This window comes from Athene noctua, chromosome 3 (assembly GCF_965140245.1).
Source record: "Athene noctua chromosome 3, bAthNoc1.hap1.1, whole genome shotgun sequence".
NCBI lineage: Eukaryota > Metazoa > Chordata > Aves > Strigiformes > Strigidae > Athene > Athene noctua.
Window position 1 is genome coordinate 68826726 of NC_134039.1, and position 21181 is coordinate 68847906.

The window sequence follows — 21181 nt, forward strand, 5'->3', positions numbered from 1 at the left end:
AGAAACAAACAAAAAAGGCAATCCAAGACATCAAACACCAGAAACCCAACCAAAAAAACACATAGGGAGAGGACAGTTACTCTTGTGTATTAAGTATGATGAGTGTGTTTAAAGTGCTCCAACACTAATTTTTGAGTGTTGAGTTTCCTCATCCACCTGGGACGTATTAAGATCCACATCCTGGGAAAATGCTTTAGGCAAAAACTGAACAGTTTTTGTGTAGGGAACTAGGGAAGAAGAAACTAATATCTCCATCTGAAACTCTTCTATTGTGCAGTAAAATTTTTCTAGTTTTTCTAGTCTGCTGTGTAGGGCACTCAATAAATAGAGGTTTGTAGGTCCCAAACCCCAGTTCAAAGCCTCATTATGTAGTTTGGTGAATGATAGTTTTCATATAAAATACATAGCCAGTCACTGAAACGTAGATGTATTTGTTGATTCTTGCCAGAGCAGCAGCAGCTGGTAATCAATCCCATGAATAAAGTTTCCAGATTTCTTCCTGTGCTGGAATGGCCATCAGCTTTATATTTCATTTCCCTTGTGGAGAAGCCCCACTTTTGCTCCTCCCTGACACACACATTTTGTGGACCTCAGTGAACTTATTGAGTCATTTGTCTCTGAAATGGAAATCAGAATGGAAGTTTAATTGTAATGTCATGATATACATTTTCACATGCTTATCTCTCATCTGAAACTGTGTATTCACCTGTTCATCATCATCCATTCATGGCAAATAAAGATATGCACGTTAGGTGCTCCAATTGTGGTCTCCAGTATCTTAGATTTTATTCAATATAGTGGTGTTACTCAAAGGCTCATTACCTTGTAATGGTTAGCATTAGCAGAGATTCACTTGTCTGCAGAGCTGAAAACCTTTACTGACAGATAGTAATGACATTAAGCCTTTCTTTTTAAAAAATGCATGCAGTCAATGTGTTTTAGCAATCTAGTATATCAAAGTCATGCACAAATTCAGGTTCTGCTGAAATAACACCACCTTTAAAGCACAAGTTCTTTAAAGTATAAAGAAACCAAAGGAAAGTTCTTTGTAGAGATCCATGAATTAATTTAAGGAGAGGTTTTATGTTGTGATAGTGTTTTACCTGTTGTGTATTCTTATCACAATGAATAAAAGTAAATTTTTTTTTTCTTGTATTTATTTATTTATTTTTATTTTAAGTCTCCACCAAAGACCAGGGTAGGTATTTCTAGTGTTGTATGGAATGATTTTGTCGTGTTGGTGACATGACAAGAATAGCGTGGTAAAAATTGTATCATATGTGGTGAGCGTAACTAGATATTAGATGATCTTGTGCAGTTAGCAGAATGCTAACATATTACCTTATGATATTATAGACTTATATCCTGGTAATAGTATATTATTTCTTACCTTGGATTCTTTCTTCGACAGAAATATCATAGCCTGTACAGCCTGACTTCTGCTATCATAAGCATTCATATGATCACACATTTAATCAAGCAGGAAACAAGAAATCACTCTAGAAAGTTAGTCTGCTGAGACTTTTATTAATTTTAATTTGACTCTGTTACCCCTTTTGTTTACCATGCAGACACATGAATCTTTTAGTTAGTAACATTTTAGGCCTCCAATACATCTGATTTCATTCAACCTGCTGGAAATTATTTATTAGATATCCTGGCCCGACCTTTTCTCATGTATAATAACAAGATTAAAAGAACTGTAAGTTCTCCATAATATTTGAAAAAAAAAAAAAAAAAAGGAAATGTGGATACCCAATGGCAATTGACTCAGCTGTTAGTGACTTTCTGGAGAATTACTGTGTAACTGTTTCCTATAAAGGTATGAAATACACATCCTAAAAGGTACATTTCTGAAGGATTAAGTTATTCTTCAACATGTTCATAAAACAGCATAATAATGTGTATAGATTATTCATCCTTTAGTAAGCAATAATAATGATTTTATTTTAATTTGTTCATGCTATCCTTTCATATATAAGAATTTGGAGCACAGAAAAAGGTCTAGGAATAACTAATTACACTTTTTTTTTTTATCTTTTATTATTTATCTACAGAAAACAGCCATAAATACTACTAGGACCTTCTTTAACTATTTGTGTTAAAATTGTTGAGAAGTTCTAATAATATTTTCCTGTTCTCAGATATAATAAATTTTCAATATTTTTTCTTATCTGAAGATCTGGAACAAGTAGATTAATTATAACCCAATCACTCAGGCAATATCTCTTTCATAATCCTTGTAACATACTCTAACATATTGCATTCATCTTAATTACTAGGCACAAGGCAGAGTCTGTGCTTACATTTGCTATTGCACATTTATTTGCTTGAAACATGATGTCACATATAAAAAGTATCAGGTATCAAGTTGCCCATGACTCCACTGACACGCATGCGGCAGGAACAGCTCCCCCTTCTTACTTCATTTGATATATCACTGTGGGAAGTGTCGTAGGAGAAAAATGTCTATTGTGCTTATGCCAGAGACCTAATTGTTAGGGGAAAAAAAACCAAAAACAAAACATAAAATTGTATGAAAAATATTTTAAATTATACTTGCATTTGTTCTTCCTGTACATATTTCATTTTTGTAACTTTTTAAATGTGTTGTGACAGAAAAATGGTACTATTTCCTTTTAAATAGCTCATTTCACAAAGAAAATAAAATGTCATGAACTGCTAGTCATTTTAGTATACAGAATCAATATTTTTCAAGCAGCTTCCCAGTTCCATGTAATAATAATGTATTTCATTGTATCCTGCCACCTGAAAGTCCCATCTCTATATCATCTGTGACAAGATGAAAACGCCTCCAGCTAATACTGCAGTCACCATACTGTTGAATTATGAATTTTGCTTTCAAACATGCAAACTACTAACTTTGCTTATGTGAGCAATATTAACCAAAAACTACTTAAGGATTCAGGTTTCACTCAGGTTCACTAATCAAAGAACAAATTGGAGGAAGGAATAAAGAAGGGAGGCTAATGGGAGAAACCTGATTTGGGAATGTGCACTGCTGAGATTTCAAATCACTTACCAACAATTTATTAAAAAGCACACCTTTGAGAATGTATGGGAAGTCCTTGTCAGTTTTTTCAGCTGTCATTGTAATCGGGTTGTAAATGTGAGGAATAATATTATGCATAAAGACTTCTAAATCAGCAATGCAGTCTAGAGAAAGAGCAATTACAGCTTCACATTTTATTTTAAAAATGTGGCTGCCACTACTTAGTGACATGCAACTATTCCTGAAATATCTATAAAAATCTGTGAGCTAAGTTCCCCAAAATAATCTGAAAGTATATTTCATGATTTTTTAAAAAATGCCAACAAGCAAGAAAAATTAAGTGATTCTTCAGTTACAATGTATTTTCTAGGCCACTGTGCAGGGATTCCACTGAAATACTTTTGCTTTGTACACTGATGGGTCTTCAGATAAATTAAAACCACATCCTATAATTGGAATTATGGAATATAGCACTTTCTTTAGTGCCACATCTGGGTTTTATACAATGTCTATCTATGATAAATTATATAAGTAAGGGACTTATTTTCGAATCTTATACCTCCCATGAAAGTTTCCTTCCTATTGACCAGAAAAAAAAAAAAAAAGGTGCTAATGCTCATATTTTCTTTGTCTTGGTTCAAGGAACTTGCTTTCTTTCAGTGCAGCAAAATAGCTTTTTTAAAAGGATGCTTTTTAATCCCTCCCTGCTTTCCTGATCTCCAGTCTTGTCTACAACTCAGTGATTACAGCACACTTCTGGGAAGCAGTAGCCATGGGTTCAAATCCTGGCAGACTGAAGAGAGAATAAAATCAAGTCTTCCACCTCCTGGAAAAATGCACTAACCCCTATGCTGTTAAAAATATCTGGTGATAGTAGCAGCGTTTGAAAAGAAAGCAGAGCTACTACAGTATTATGTGAAATGCATGATCTTGTTACTATGCATTAAGGATTTTCTGAAAAATACTATGAGGAGACTTGCACACAAAAGTGCTAGTTTCTAAATTCCAGTCAGGCACAGACATTTGTATGACAACACATATCTCAGCAATCTCAAGTTTGAGGGACCTATGGCCATATTCAAGACAAAAATTTTCAGATACTTAAGGAGTGCTTAAAACTAAGATACAAAGATAGATCAAATTAAGTTGTTATGAAAATTAGATGTCACTAACCTTAAGTGGATGTTTGAGTTTTCAAGATCAAAGCTTCTGACAGAATATTGTACTATATCTAGCTAACTCAGGGTCCATATACATAGGAGGAGGGAAAAGGGGGCAGGTGGAATTAAATCTATGCCACTGTTTTATTCTGGAAACAGATTTAAATTGCTTGCAAACATATTTCCTGAAGTTAGCTAAACTCAGGATTCATGACCCAACTTGCAACTTAACGGGATAAACCATTTCTGTGTATTCTATTAAAAATGGCTAATCAAGAAAATATTCACCTAAACAATCGTATTAGTACAATTAATTAAACTAATTATAGACAGAACAATTTTAATTGAGGTCACAGTAAAGACTAAGACAATATATTACTATTTTCAAACACCTAAATATTCAAATAGAACAGGTAATTGATGAATTATGGGTTTGTAATGAGATGAGGTTATTTTATACTAAGCTTGCTTTAGGAAATAGAATTCATAGTGTTTAAAACTGGGGAGCAAGCAATTCCAGTCACTGCAGTTACAATTTCCTACTAGAGAAAAAACAAAAGAAATACGCAAGAGGTGTGTGTTCTTCATTTAAGTGTCTGTTCTGAGCTAAGCTACTTGACAAATGTTTTAGATTTTTAATCAGAGGAATTGTCTACTCTTTCTAGCTGTGCTAGTTAGCTATTAAAAAAATATTAATTCCTTCTAAAAAACTTTATTTTAAGTAATACCATTTTTTAACTCCTATGTCTATTGATTCATTTATTGGCAGATGCATTTATTTTAGAAAACTGCAAATGATGTTTTTCTCCTACATACCTGCATTTGTGCAAGCTACACAAAAAAGAAAACCTGATTAATGTAAAGTTTAAGCTTCTTCTGATTTGTTTCTATAAAGAACTTGAACTCAGCTCTCTGTTGTTGAAAATCTGTGGATGAAAATTTGATTGGAACCCCTAGAAAAGGTTTTTGGTAATATCTGGATTATTGATACCAAGACAAGTCTTTTTTTCTATTTCTCCTCTGGATATTATGCCAAAAGAGGGAAAAGGCACACAGCCTTTGTTAGGGGGAGCCTAGGTGAGGTTGTTACCAGAAGAGAATCACAGCACACAGCAACCTGTCATCTCAAGTTTTTTGACTTGGCAGGACAGGGAGTAGCAGTAGCAGGGGAAGAGCCGTTTCTGTTCCTTAGTGGACAAGCATACATGCAAATCAGAACTCCAGCTTCGCCGGGGCAGTTTAGCCCGGCACAGCTTGGCTCAGGGGATCAGGACACTGCCCTTCTGAGGTGTCAGGTCTGCAGCCAACAGTTCAGCCTCTGTACATCCTCAGGCTCCAGCTTCCACAGATATCCCTGAATTCTCCCTCCTTCTTTTGAATTATTTGTTAGCTCTTTTTAACTATCTCCCGATTTTTGTGGTAGTTTGTCGGCATAAACTGCTGATGGCTTTGTAGTTCTGCACCCCCAGGACAATCTGCAGTTGCCACGGTGGTTTTTATCACCCTCTGGCTTTCACTAAAAATGTCACAAAAAAGAAAATGTTACCTTTGTTTTTCAGCTCCTTTGAAATTAATCTGGTTGGTTTGAGCTCGGCAGCTGCAGTCCTTCATCTGGGTAGCAGCCCCAGGTAGGCTACACCCAGGGGTGCTGCTCTCCAGAGAGATCCCTTCTGTTATTCCAATGAGAAATCCAAATATAACCTTTCAAGGTTGCAGCCTGTCTGTCTGCTGAGAAATAGTTTTATTTAAAAGAATGGACATATGATCCAGGCAAATAGTAATATATATAGCAAAATGATGACTCCTTTTACCAGCAGTCCCTTAAACCAATCCCTGAATGAACAGGGGTTGCATAATTATTTTCATGCAGGCAGTCTTCTTGCTATGTGTCAGGGCAATCCAGAATCATGGCTTATCCTCTCTGCTTCACAGGAAAACTAATTATTCAATACTTTATAACACCCACTCTGACAGAAAAAAGCAATATGTATTTTATTTCTCCATTTTACCTATATATTATTTTTTCTGCAATTATTTTCAAATTCAGACTCAGTAAATGCAGAAGACATTCATACTAGTAAAGTAAAGGTTTAGACTTATATTTTTTATGCTTGATCAGAGTTAGAGAGCTATTTCAAAGAAATTCAAGAAGTCCTGTTAAAATGTTGAAATAAAATTTTTCTGAAGTATTTAAATTTAGACATCACAAAAAGTACCGTGTCTGTTTCTTACCATCTTAGTAGAAATTACCTTTAATCATCTTTCGTTTATTAAGAAGTTATTAAATATTTTCCAAATCAATTAATTAAAATATTTATATTAATTTAATTAATTACTATGAATATTTTTATGGTTTATTTTCTTATAATTGATTAAACCATCAAAGAACTGTGGTATATTGGTACTAAGCAGTTTGGTCAAATAACGATGAAACAAAAGGTCTGCACTTAAATTTACTACTTCTCAAATAAAGGATAGGCTTCTTTAACAATATAAAGAAATCAGTGTTTCTTAGGGAAGTAGAAACAATTTACCATGACAAATACCTCCTGGAAATTATTTTACAGAATAGATGTGTTTGAAGTCAAAGAATGAAGAATTTCAAGTGTTTATAAAAGTGTTTATATTCAAGTGTTTATAAAAGAAATCAGTTCTAGACAGCTGCTTCTAAGTTTCATTGTAAAAAATAAGGAAGCTTTTTTTTTTTTTTTTTATACCTCTGTGACTCCATTGTAGACAGAGGCATCTATCCTCATTCTTAGCAGACAATTTGCAGTTGCTACTTAATCAGCTGATTCCTACACAGTATGTACTTAAAGCTTACATCTAAAAACTCTCAGCAAATACCTAAAATGACATAAAGATTCAGCATAAATAATGCAAAGGTATATAGATTGCAAACTGCATTACAGATATTTTCTGATAATTTTCATAATCTATACTTAATAGTAACTTATTATAATTATATAATTCTATATCTGTAATATAATGGATGTTGCCATCCATTGCCATACACAATATGAAGATACAGGCACTGCATCTGCAGATCCTCAGATAAAATTCTGACCTCAGCCTGAAGTAGAATGGTCTGTATATTTACGTGTTGCAAAGGAACTTGGACTTCAGTGATATACTCTTATTTTCCTCTAAACATGCAGTGATTTTTCTATTTTCACTTGCGTCTACAAAAGTTAATTGTTCCTTATATTCAGGGTTTAATTTCAGAGTAACAAACACAAAATGCAAGCAATTTGCTCATCATGACCAACATGAAAAATGTTAACTGAGCTTTAACTTTTTTGCCATTTTTTGTCCCTTCCATGTAAAAAACATGACGTGTCATAAGCTTGATTCTTACCCTGAAGTAAGGCTGACACTTTTGGCTCTCTGCCCAATAATAAAGAGGACAGTGGTGTTTTAAGTATAACTGTTTTGGTGATTTCAGTAATGAGAAAGCTGGGTTGCAAGTGTCAGTAACCAGAGGGGTGTGTTCAAACCCAGAGCACTGAATTCTTGCAGTGTGCCTTAACCAACAAACCCCTTGTGAAGATGGGGTGGCATCTGCTTCCCTACCTCTAGCTGAAAATGTGCCGTTGTGAAGAGAATAAATGGTCTAACAGAGCAGAGAGTGAATAAGTGATCTAGTAATCTAGTGAGGCTGCTGAAAGCACTGCTCAGTTCCTTGTTCTTTTTTCATCATCCTAATGTGCACGTAGATACTCCCCTTACTCTCCTCTACCTGCTCCCAATTAAAAGCAAATTATGACTCTAATACAGTGATGTTGTAAATGTCACAGTGCTGTAGGATTTCAGCAGTTCTGAATTTTTTAGCAGCTTAGAAGCTCTGCAGAACAATTTCCAATTTGCATTTCATCCCTACCTTAATGGAGGAACAGCAGTAAACTTGAGAATTAAAGCTTGCTAGATTAGAGAGTTTGTGCACAAGATTTCAAATCTCTAGTGAATGGCTTGTTGCAGCTCTACAAATCATTCTGTCAAAGTAAATTGTGCTGTTAAAATACGCATTTAAAACAATGCTCCCCAAATAGGTAATATGGAGGTAATTGAAAAACCCAAAGTGCATGCAAAAAATTGAAAAAAGTGAGCAGTGAGGGAATAAGGAACTAAATGGGAAAGAAACCCCAAACAAACAAAGCCAAGAGAAATGTAAATAAACATTACTGTAGAAAGAAGAAATACAATTTACTTTATCACCTGCTGCAAATAAACCACATACTTCAGGGCTTAACTTCTCACCTATTCTGCACACAGGGTTGCCTACTGAGATGTGATGAGGAATCATGGGGAAAAATACAGAAAACTTTATGCTTCATAAGTCTCACACTGAAATGCAGTGAGAAATGTGTAATCTGCAAATGCCCAGAAAACATCCAGCTAGGAACTCTTCATTTCATTAAATGGTATCACTGATTTCTATGGGAAGCTACAACCAAAAGAGAAAATAGAGGCCAATGACAAATGCTAATTCTACAACATTTTTTAAATCAAGGAACTAAATAAATAATAAAAAAAAAAAAAACAAAAAACAACAAAAACCAAAGCTTCAGCAGTGTAGAAACTCACCCCAAATGAGGATATACGGTATCCATATAGCAAAAAGACTTATCCATTCAATTATTTATCAAAATGAGCTGCATAAGTTAGTATGTGTGCATACCTCTGGCACTCACCATAAATGCTAAGAAAGAATAAACTTGAATTAGTTTTCTCTCTTTCCCACTCTTCCAGTATAAATTTAAGTATTAATAAGCAGGGGACATAATTGCTAAAATCAGCTTAAAAGATTTATAGGTTCATATTTTTAAGATTACAAAATGTATACTGAATATCCAGTTCAACTCCATATAATTAAGACCACAAGCTTTTAGTTTAGATAAAGATTCTAATTAAGGTTCTGTTGAGTAGATTTCTTTCCATTAAGCACAGGTGTCAACATGAATCCCTTCTTCATATGCATGGAAAAGAGAAAACTTTAATAGAACAGCATGAGCAGTGGGGTTTTATGGATTCAACTGAAACTCAAAAGTAAAAACAAGAAACCAAAACCACCTTTATTCACTGAAAGGAAAATCGCAGTTATCTATACATACCAATGAATTCATACTGAAATTTACTTCTATCCCACACATATGTTTGGCACCTCATTTAAAATTAAATAAAAACACTGAATGAATTTAATCCTTTATGACCTTTTATCCTGAGTCCTTAATCAAATGTCTCAATTGATTAGCAGGTCTTTGTATGACCTGAAATTATATTGCTCAAATCTTGTCCTTTTCCTCACTCTCTTTAAATACAATTAATTCTATAGTAAAAAGGAATATCATCAAATGTTTTGCCCATCCTCTAAGACAAGCTTCATCCCTAGAACAAGCTTAGTGGAATACAGACAACATAGTTTCTGAAATTTTCATTAGTCACTTCAGCAAAATCATAGGATTACTTTTGCTAAAAGTAAAACATCTGCATTGCTCTTCCTATCCTTAGGGGCACATACTTAATATATCATATATTGCATAGTGTGGTCCTCAAGATTTAAAACCAAAGATGAGTTCTTTTCAATTGGCTGGTTTTGTTGGTTTTGTGTGTATTGGCAGAGTTGACATACTAACATTTTATTTTGAAACAAATTATATGATTAGAAGAAATAACAAGAATTCCAGCTTCTACATCTAGAAATACTTCCACTTCTATCACTCTGTGGAAGTCCCAGTCCCTCACTATAACTTAGGATTGATTCTCTTTTATTCATGTAGAAAATAATGCCCTAATTTTTTTGGAATTTTTTCCATCTGTTTCCTTCACACTAATAAGTAAGCTGTAAAACATGGATGTCCTATATGCTTTTTCACTTAGAGCTTCATTTTGGTTAAAAACACAGAACAAAACTTGTATGAAATTATTTTTGCAGAACCTACATGCAAACATGTGGATCTTGAAATGATTACTTGATCATAAATGGAGTACCATAAATTGTGTCTCTTGATCATTATACAGTCTTGGATCTCAAGAGAGCAGCCTTAGATAGGAGCCTTACAAATGATGTGTGGCTTTAGATAATTATTTGGGATATTGGGACACAACAGGAAGCTCAATGTAGTCCCTGCTGTAGCAGATAAGTGAGGAATTTAGATCATCAATGATATTTTGTTTCCTATGGTAGTGATTAGAGTTAGGCAAAAATTAATTAATTTTTAACAAAATTGAATATAAGAGGAATATTTAGCATAATTACCAGTTTTCTGAATAGTTTCAAATAAAATTTGAGAGTATCTTGAAAGTAAAAATATTTTTTTAACTGCTGTACTTTAAAAATGTCTATAATGTTGATTTAAGATGTTTTAAATTTGTATACCTTCTGGAAGCAAAAAATGTTAAATGAGTATATACTTGCTGAAAGTATTTCACACTATTTCCATCGTGATTCTCACACTAGAGAAACATCCTTCAAAAATGAGTAGGATAGGAAAACATTTCTTAAGACTAAGAAGTATTTCCTTTATGTTATGGATAATCAATACATAAATACCTACATTGGATGATGGAGGTTATCAACTGATACTTGGTCTATCTCACAGTGAAGAGTTTTGCTATCAGCTTTAACATGTTTTGAGGGAAAAACATCATCTACTTACATTGGAACACAATAAAATACAGGTATAATAGTTTTGTATTTCAGTTTAGCCCTCAACATAAAAGCTTTCTGAAATTTTGCTTAATTCATTGTTATCTTTGCTGTCTTCGACTGAAAAATTCAAATTTCCCTACATCTGGACAGGCCTCTTTTTCAGCTGAAGAACAGTGTGGAAATCTTCTATCCTCAGGACAGCTGATGTCTGAGCTGGGCAACCCCTGAAGTGAAGTTATTTCCTTCTTTTCCTGTCAGAGATATTTTTTGACTGTAATATAGATAGCTATTCTTCGTTATTCCCTCAAAATGTTAATTGAGACAGTTTTCCATTGTATGGGTGTATCATCAAATATCAAAGTCTATAAAATAAGGCTATCATCAGACTCAAAATTTGAAAGGCACTTTGGAGATAAAAAGTCCTCCAGAAGTGCTTGGTTAAAAATACTTTGTCAGATGTAGAGTGTATACAAATGGTTGAACAAGCTACAGGACCAAGCTAGAACCTAGACGTATAGTTGTCGTTTTATGTATATCTACTTTATCCCTATTATACACTTAGCTGAAATTTAGAGCCATGTCTCTGAATATTTACTCATCTTTCAGTAATTTCACAAGTTTCATAGGCATTCCTATTCATATCCTGATCCATCTGACAGGTGAACTGACAAGCAGGTTAACTCCTATCTAAGCCCAAGTAGAACCTACAAACTGAACTTTCTTTTGACCTTAGCCCAGTTACAATGTGAGTGGGGACATGCTGATGAACAGTCAAGTTTGTCCCAATACACAGCTGCCTCCAAGCCTGACAGAAGGGCTCATGTCTTCCTCCTAATTAGCCAACAACTCTTGGAAAAATACACAGGGAAACAGAGGTAGAACTGGGCTGAGTGTTCCCTGACCAAAATTTCTGCCATTATTTTAATTGCCTGGTCTGAACACTTGCATCTTAAAACTCCTGCTGTATGTATAAAATCTCCTAAGTCTTGAAAAAGAAAGAATTTTCTTCACTTCTAAGGAGGTGCATTAACACTGGGATATTGCTGGCAGTGTATTTAACATTGCTTTGACAGTGTCAACACCAATAAAATATCTAGTTTATTGTTGGCTGCAATAAATGCATACTTAGTCATCTGGCTACAATAAAACCTCTCTCATTTTTCTATCATGAGGAAAATGAGCCTGACCTGAGCATGTAAGTTCAGGACAAATGTTCAACAAACGTTCACTAAGATTTCTAAGAAAGTATAGGTATACAACTATCTGTGTGACAGAGCCAAAGACTTGACCTTCCATATGGGCAACCTTGAACAACCTGTGCAGAATGCTCCTTGATAAAGTTCTCAATTTTTAGCAACTAATAATCAACACTTGATTTACCGGGTACCTTGTGTTCCCTAGGAGGGATGGTGTTCTCAGTAACACTGAGGTACCGTTGTGGATTCAGTTTATTACATTTCTACAATCATCAACTTTAAAAGGATTAAAGGAGATTATGAAAACTGTCAACCTCATTTTATTAACAGAGATCACAATGTCCATAAAGAGACTATTCTGAAGGTGGGGCATCTGTTAATAATGATTTTCAGTGCCCTTATGTTTTTGAGAATATCCCACAAATACATTTAATTCAGTAATGCTACCTTGAATCTAAACCACAGTTGTGTTCACCCTTCAGTGATCAGACTTTTTTTTTCTATAGCAGGAGAAAGACCAGAAATTTGAACTTTATGCTTTAAGTTTCTCCTATTAAGAAAAATGACATATTACATCCTTCCTTGGATAACAGTGTCAAAGTAAGTGATCCTTTGGAATTCTTCAGTGACTGGCATTAACAAGGCTTTGATATGTACTATTTATACAAAAATCTATTATGCTTCACTTAGTTCCTCTGATGTCTTTGAAAGAGGTGGCACATAATTTCCCATGTAGAAAATGTGCACAGTGCCTTATAATGAATAAGAACATTTTCCTTTACACATTGTGGAGTGTTTCATGTGCAGTACTAAGATTTATATTGGAGTTTGAGAGACTGCAACATGATGGTAACCTTACAGTTAGGAAAGAGACTAAACTGCTGGTTACGTTATTGGCTTGGGCTTCAGATCTCCTGGCTCTGCATACTCCTATTTATGGCAAGTATAGTAACAGATAATTAAAGACTGGTCAAGTATGATGAAGTATGGTATTTAATCTGTGTTAGTTAATGCACACTTGTTTGGCTGCCCGTTATAAGATTCTTAATGAACATTTGTAATTTCAAAAGCATCCCTCAAAATTCCTCTTGACCACTGATCACAAATAAGCACTAACTTCACAGACTGACCAGTTTTGCTTGTTTGTTTTTGCTATCTATCATCTGTGCATGTGCAACCAAAGATTAACAGGTACCACAGAAAATTTTTCTCTCTTGGCACTACCAAATATCAGCACCTATCCCCATATCCTTTTATTGGGTTGACAGATTTATAAACATTTGCTAATGATGCACTAAACTCTTTTCCATACAGAGTGGTAGAGGTGGCACATGTGACTTTAAATATTATGTTGTATTACTATCTGAAAAGCTAGTGATTAGTTAGCTGTGCAGAAAACAGCTGTCTTAGAGTAAAATTAGTTTTGAATTTCATCGAATTCCCAACTGCCTTTTCTTTCAAAGACTCTTGAGAACAGACGATATCAAGCAGAGAAACAATAGATGAGAGACTGGGGACTTTGGAGGCTTGGCTAAAAAAAAAATAAAAAAATGCTGCATGACTGTATGATGGAAGTACAGAGAGATGATGAAAATGTGCAAAATGTATAATATCACAAAGAAGCTTTTTAGTAAGTGCTAGAGAATTAATCATAATTGGAAGTCTGTTATCTTCCACTCTATTTGAGGGAAACTGTACAAAGCATTTTGCTTAGGCTATATTTTGGTTTTGCTTTAATAACCCAAATGGTGGTGACTTCACAAGATATTACCTCTAGAGATTTCCCACTGTATATGTTTAATAACGCTATGATGGTTTGTGATTTACTGTACACTAAGTGGGGCCTTCAAAGTTCTTCTGTATTCTTGAAGAGGTTAAATGATATTTGGTATGGAATACTGTCAAAAACATTTTCTGTTGTGGCAAGAAAACAACATAAAAAATAAAGGAGCACTCACTGTGGCCAGTCTACTTTTGCTGTCAGGTTGGAGCAAGCCTCAAAAGATGGGACACAGCAATTTGGGAGTTCCCTGATCCTGGATAACAATGTACTGGGGTGTCTTCAAAATTTAACATATTTCTTGGTTCTGCTGAAAAAAAAAATGGCTGATGGAGTAAAAAAAAAAAAAAAACAAAACAAAACAAACCACCAAACTCTAAAGCTATTAATTCTATAATTTCTTAACTTACTATATTTGGGCTGCTCCTAATTACCAGTGGAGTACTTGTTATTTGGTTTTTAACGATTTCAGAAGAATCCTACAGTGTGAAAAGAGAAACATTAATTCTCCTATATCTATTCCATGCTTCAAGAGAATGGTTTAGAAGTATATTTTTATTTAATTTATAAATAAATATTTATAAATGTATCTATATTATTTATTTTTATAATATATTTATTTTCTTTAAAATTAATAGGTATTTTATTGTTTCAAGAGTCAAATAATCGCAGTACAAAGCAAAGACATTTGAACTGAAAGTATCTAGAGAAAAAATGTTGCTAGCACAATTGTTACAAAACTTGAACTTGAATGGCTTTTGCCTGACTCGTGTCACCAAGTGATTCACTTGTGTATTATTTTAAAAAATTCTGTCTGACACTGTTGACATATCATGTACTTTGAGTTTCTCCCTCTTATTCAGAAATCAGGGGGAAAAAATAGCTTCATAAAATATTAATAGATGCAAGTATTGTCTCTGACCTTACTTGATCAAAGTAGTTTGTGTCAAAGTTTAATTGCATTTCATGTGTTTTAGTGACATCTCTAAATCTTTCATGGATTCAACAAATTATTAGCATCACAAGAAAATCTCAGACAGCCATAAAATAAAGTAGGAAAATTCTGTAAACTTATACTTGAGACTTAAATGAAAATTTAATTTATTTGATCTTAGTCATTTCCTCCAGCCGCTAGTAAAGATCAAAGCCTGAATAGTTCTATGAGACATGGAATATTTGGGCTGGTTTTATAGTTGTATGTAGGAAAAAAGTCTACGTTAATTTGAGTAGATACGGTGATAATCTTGAGATCCCAAAGACTGTTTGCTCCTGTAGATATTTTTTTGCAAGGCTGTTGTAGATCTTGTCATTTACAGTGGGAAGATAGTTTCTGGCCCCTGTACTGAGCAGACATGGTGACATTCAGCACAGTTCTTTCTCTTCAGTGAAAAGAATTCAGGTATTTTTTTTCCATCTTTATGTAGTTGTTTCCTTCTCTAATAATTTTATTAGCAGTCTTACTAGTAATGTACTCTCCCTTCTAATACGCTTCTAATACCCTTCTGGTTCTATGGTCAGCTGTGATGGTCATCCTCAGCAGTGTGGTAAGTTGTTACGATGAACCACCAGGGTCCCAAGGTCTTTTCTGGGAAGAGTATAGCATAGGTGACTCCTTAGTCTTGGATAGGTTTAAGTTTATCTTCATATGTTTCCTCAGCCTGGGCTGCTGCCTTTTGGTTGCTCCCAGATGAGCGTGACTATGTGCCCACAGCTTTCCAAGGCTCAGCCCCCCAGGGTCTCTTGTTTGCTGGGCAGTGACCCCCTGGGCTTGCCAGACCCTTCCCATGGAGTCAGTGGTGGAGCTCAGGCTCAGGCAAGGGAGGCAACAAGCACTTGGCCCTGAGGCAGGAGCTGAAATCAGCTCAGCCCAGCTCTGTTCAAGGTGAGATCAGGTCAGCCCTGAGACCTGTGCTCTTAGCTCAGGGCAGAGCCCATGGCTCTGCTAGGATGGCAAAATGTCATATTCACAGCACTATAGAACTACATGTGGAATTCATGAAAGGCTTATCCTTTTATATTTCCAAGACAATTTTCAAGGATCAACTCCACACTGTGACTGCACAAACAACCTTATCAATAAAACTGAGGGGGCAGTGAACCATAGTAGATGGGCAGGCATGAGAAACAACAGGCAAGAAGATCACTGTAGCAGGAAGCCTTGAACTTATTTCTGGCCTTGTTTCTGGATAGACCATTTATACCATTGTACACTCTTGGGTTTTTGGAGCAGGCTTCATGGAGCTGAAGCAGTCATCAGCAATGAATATAACTCTCTGCCAGTTACATGAAAAACATGTAATTCATGAACGAGACTGAGTTCTCCTGCATGCCACATGAATTGTGACATGTAGAGACAGGGAATGATCCAGGTTCTTTCCAGGCTAGAAAACAACATCTAATGCATTCAATAAGACATCTTAGGTGATCATTTGTACCACACAAAACTATTATCTCCCTTGTACATTTACAGTGTGCCTTTCCCCCTTTGGTGTTGTAATCATTCACGTGTTATGGACAACCTTAATCATATAAAAGGCTCACAACCTTTCTAAGATATATGTCTTTGGAAATTGCATCAAACAGGGCACTCCTGCAAGGATTGTAACATCAGTTACCTAGAGAAGTAAATAATCCACAAACGTTATCTTCAATTTCTTTTTCCTGAGAGCAGCTGATCAAAGCAGAAGGAAGAAAGGTGCAGAATTCAGAGAGAAAACTCATTCAGAAACACACACACAGTCACACACACAAACTTATATGGGTATCTGCTACTCTGCAGGCTGAACTAAAGGTCCATGGAGAATTGAGATCACTGCAGCAGGTGGCACCCCACAGCTCCAATACAGTGTATGCAAAAGGAGAAATATCCCCAGGAGCTCCTGGATTGATTCTGCCTTTTTTTTACCTTATGGGCTGCCACGTCATGCCTCCACTAAATTTCTGGGCCATGAGGAGGATTTTTTCTTGGGGCTGCACTTGCATACTCCAGCCAGGTTCAGCCAATACATTTCAGAATGCAGTCCTTACTGGGGCCCAGCTCAGTCTCGCTCATTCTTCCTCATTCACACTGGGAAGCTGCCTCAAGCTGGATGTGGACATCTTTGAAAGAATTCTCAGTATAGAAGTAATAGATCAGTAACAGCAAGTGCCAGAGATGCCATATCTGCGGTCTTCCTCAACAACACTTCTCTAAGAGGAGTGATTCTCTCTTCTTTGATATTCTAGAATGTACCTTATCTTGTAACAGTCTGGACCTTCTTGAGACAGGACAAGTGGCCCTGATAATTTTTAAAGGATCGTTTTGGTCCAGTGTTTTGCTGATCAGGGATATCAATTAAACTCAGACACCAGAGTGAAAAGAGCAGGTGTATTTTACTCAAAATAACTAAATAATGTAACAGAATAATACAGAAAACATACAGTAAGAAAAGACAGAATAGTGCACTTAAATAGGAAAATACAGGGTAATGCATCAAGTCATTACTACCTGAGAGGGAGAGAGAATAGTGATGAAGAAAGACACATCACCACTTGCATATGTTACCATCATCCAGCCCCGCAGTGGCTGGGCAGCCCCGGTTACAGCGAGGGTTTGGAGATCCTGTCCCGGCAAGGGGGAAATCCTACGCGGTGCGTCCCCCATAGGTGAGGCTGACAAAGTCGCTGTGAGCGGGTCCAGCCTTATATACCAGAGATCGACAGGCCAGAATAGCTGGCACCTTTGTTTTAAGCAGAAATATCTGGTTTCAGTCTGACATTAGATTCCCCCAGAGCCTGGCCAGGGCTCAAGGGAGAAGCTCAGGGAGTTTCCCAGTTTATCTAACTGGATTGTGGATTATGGTCTCACATCAGGCCACAGTGCCAGACTACAGTCTCCACGACCCTGTTATTTTATCCACACAAAGAAAGATAAATATACATTCAAGATAGCTACATCTTCCGTACATATTTCACTAATGATAACATACTGAGTTAGCAGTTTCGGTTCAGGGCCTGTTGCTCAGGCTTCAATACTTCCACCTTTTGCATCAGAATAGGTGGTTTGTAATAACTTAGTACAATACCTACTAGCACAATCGTTTTACCTACTAGCACAATGGTTTTAATTTAGAAAATATACAGGATTCATCTATACGTCAACTCTGGTTTGGGCCGGTTGTCCAAGCCTTAGCACTTCATCCAGCTTCAGGACTTGGGGAAAATATAATACTTTCTGCTTTAAAAAAATAGTAATGTGTATATGTATATATATGTATGTATGTATAGATTTAGGTATATGTGTGTATATATGTGTATATAGAAAACATCAAACACACACACACTCATGGACACAGCAAAATTGAGACAACTCATTTTTTTCTTGAGATACCATCGTATGAGAAGTTCATATGAGAAGTTCAGCAGGACTGACTCTAGTAATGCACAAGAAGGGACAGCTTTGTTTATTATTACCATCCATACAGTTGTTTGTTTGCCTAGAGATTGTATGGCAAATTTGAATTGTTATTTATTCTGAAGTTCTTCAGCTAATCAGAGTTGAAGGCTGTTGTATTCTGAATATGCCAGTATCTGCTGACGTATGAGTTGTAAATGGATGGCTAAGAGCATAAAGTGTCCAATTAGATGTTTGTGATGAGAATAATCATCCTGGGCCATTGTACAAAAAAAATCTAGTGCAATCATAAGTACTTGGGAAGAGTCTCAAGAATAAAAAACTTGGAAAACAATACATTCATTTACCACTGTCTTCACAAAGGCATTGATTCATTAGCAATGCTTTAATGGGAACAATGCTGTAATATACTTCAGAAAGATTGCTAGTGGGTCTAGATTGCTCAGTCAGGAAGAATAATATTATTCCTCACAAGAAAAATCTTTTGTCACAGTCTGCTCATGCTAAAGAATAGAAAGAAATTACTCCAGCAACCAGTTTCTCTTCTGGCCATCTCTTCAGACTGAATTGTGCCTTTGTTGCATCACTGACAATCATTTCTGACCTGAAGAGACCAATCAGCTTTCCAGATGGAGGTGCAAGTATTTTGACATTTACATCACCAGCCAGTTCATCATGTCAGTTTTTCTGTCTTGCAAACAGCTATGCAATCAAAAGGATCATCTCTGCAGCCATTGGGATGTGACTGGCAATGTCACCTTGTCTTTCTCTAGAACTTTTTTTTGATCTGTGTGAATCTCCACCATATAACCGTAGACATCATTTAGAATTTCAATAACGAGCTCTCATCTTGTGCATAGCTTCATTCAGTTGATGTCAAAGTTCTTGAATAGTAAATGATAAGCCCTTCATTCCCATCTGGTTATGTGTAGCAGAGATTGACTCCAGTGCCATAGACGGTAACATCACAAATGATAATAAACTGTGTCTGTCATAGTAAATGACTGGAATTGGCTGTCAGTCACTTGCTCACAGTTTTGAAATGCACTTTGTGCTGAAAAGTTCATTTCCGTGGAACTATCTTGTCAAAGAAACAGAGAAGAGTTTTGGTGATCATTGCTTTTCATGTCAGGGAGATGTAGCAGAAGTTCCAAGGAATAGCTAGAGACCTTGCTTATGTTTTGACTGAGAAAAATTTAAAATTGCCTTCACTTTGTCCTGTGAAACATATATTTATTTATTTAGACTAATTGCAGTACCTAAGAAGGTGATAATCCCTTAGTCCCTCCTCTGCTTTGACTGTTGGTGGGACCCTCTATGGGCTGCAGAGGGACAACCTGCATCACCATGGTCTTCTCCATGGGCTGCATGGCAATCTCTGCTCTTACACCTGGAGCACCTCTCCCCCTCCTTACTCACTAATCTGAACTGTTTCACATTTTCTCTTACTCCTCTCTCTCATAGCTTCACTTTTTTACACTTTCTTAAATATGTTATCACAGAGCTGCCACCAGCATTGGTGACGGGCTCAGCTTTGGCTAGTGATCCATTTTGCAGCTGGCTGGAATGGACTCTGTCTGGTATAGGGGCAGCCCCTGGTGTCTTCTCACAGAAGCCACATCTGCATCCCCCCCCAACCAAAACCTTGTCACATAAACCCAATACACATATCTAATTATGTTTTTATGAAACTTTGTTCAGCAGCTGTGACAAGGTTTCACACAGGTCCTCCTGCTCCTGGATTGTAAGGGACTGTGTTGGACTGTGTTTGTCTCAACATTGCTGCTGCACCACTACCATTTATTGGCCTCAACATCCTGTCGCCATGGAGGACTACGCTCTGAAGGAGACTAATTGTCCCCAAAGAAACCACCATATCTCCCCAAAGCTAGAGCAACAACATCCTTGGCAGTGCCTACCAAGCTGTCCTTGCACACGAGCCAGGTGGGGAGGAAATCAGGGTGAGGAAGATGTTCAGAGGCTGAAGACATTGCAGGTTGACCTTCCGATGGCACGGCCACCATGAACATCTGGGCATGCATGAATGGAGGAACATGGTACAGCTCATATTACGATGAGCTCTGTGGAAATGAGTCGACTTTTATTTTGAGAAATCGTGGGGACTGGGGAAATAAAAGGACTGCGTACTCCTCTCTCAATTATTTTGATGATTCTTGCTTCTTTGAAATCACTGCTTGGAGCTGGGACTTTGGCAGAGCTTGGAGCTTGTAGCAAAGACCTCATCACCTGCACCGAGTCCGAGCCAACAGGACGTTGCTGGATTCGTGGTGGTGGTAACTAATCTTGGTGCATCTCTACTGCTTGCTTGCTTAGGTATTCTGACTTTTTCTTTCTTCTTCTCTCTGTCCTATCACTATTATCAGTTGTTACAGGAAATAAAGCTTGCAAGTTTGTATGGCATCTGACCTTGTTTGTGTCTTAATCTCACTCTTGGGATTATTTAAGAACCCTCCCTGGTATGGGATCAGGACATGGATGCAACTCAACAATCACTGCTGTTTATCCTCAGACTTCAGCAGATGATTGCCATTCTTGCGACCAGAAATTGCAGTTGTGTTTGTTTAACAGAATGCATAGTGCTGAAGTTCATCAAGTCAACATAATTCCTTGTGCTAACTGACCACATGACTAATCACACATGGGTAAGGACCACCTGCTTTTCTCTAGCTGCTACTAATTAAATAGAGTGAGAGAGGGATAAGATGAATTCTTTCTGTACCAGTAAGAAACAGCCTCCTATGTGCAATTCATACTGCATGAAATGAGTGCAGTAATGAAGTATTCTTGAGCAAATACAACATGCACTCTCACAGGACATAAAGCAGAGACTGATGTTCTGCCATTAGAGAAGTACAAAAAGATAAAGGCATGCACTGCAAAATAGATGGCTTTACTCCTCTCACTGCTTCCTACATATCTTCTCAACGTACAGTTCACTTACATGTAGTTACTGTAACCTCTATAAAATA

The 21181-nt window shown here is 36.4% G+C and overlaps 1 long non-coding RNA gene across 1 annotated transcript in view; it reads right to left on the reverse strand.

The window, feature by feature from the left end:
• Positions 1–540: 540 nt before the first annotated feature.
• The window catches only part of LOC141958716 (uncharacterized), a 37383-nt gene continuing 16742 nt past the window's right edge, over positions 541–21181 (reverse strand). The window contains exons 2-3 of the long non-coding RNA XR_012633316.1: positions 2307–2491; positions 541–617 (exon numbers count right to left, since the gene is read on the reverse strand). This is a non-coding gene — a long non-coding RNA (uncharacterized LOC141958716). The remainder of the gene's footprint in view (positions 618–2306; positions 2492–21181) is intronic.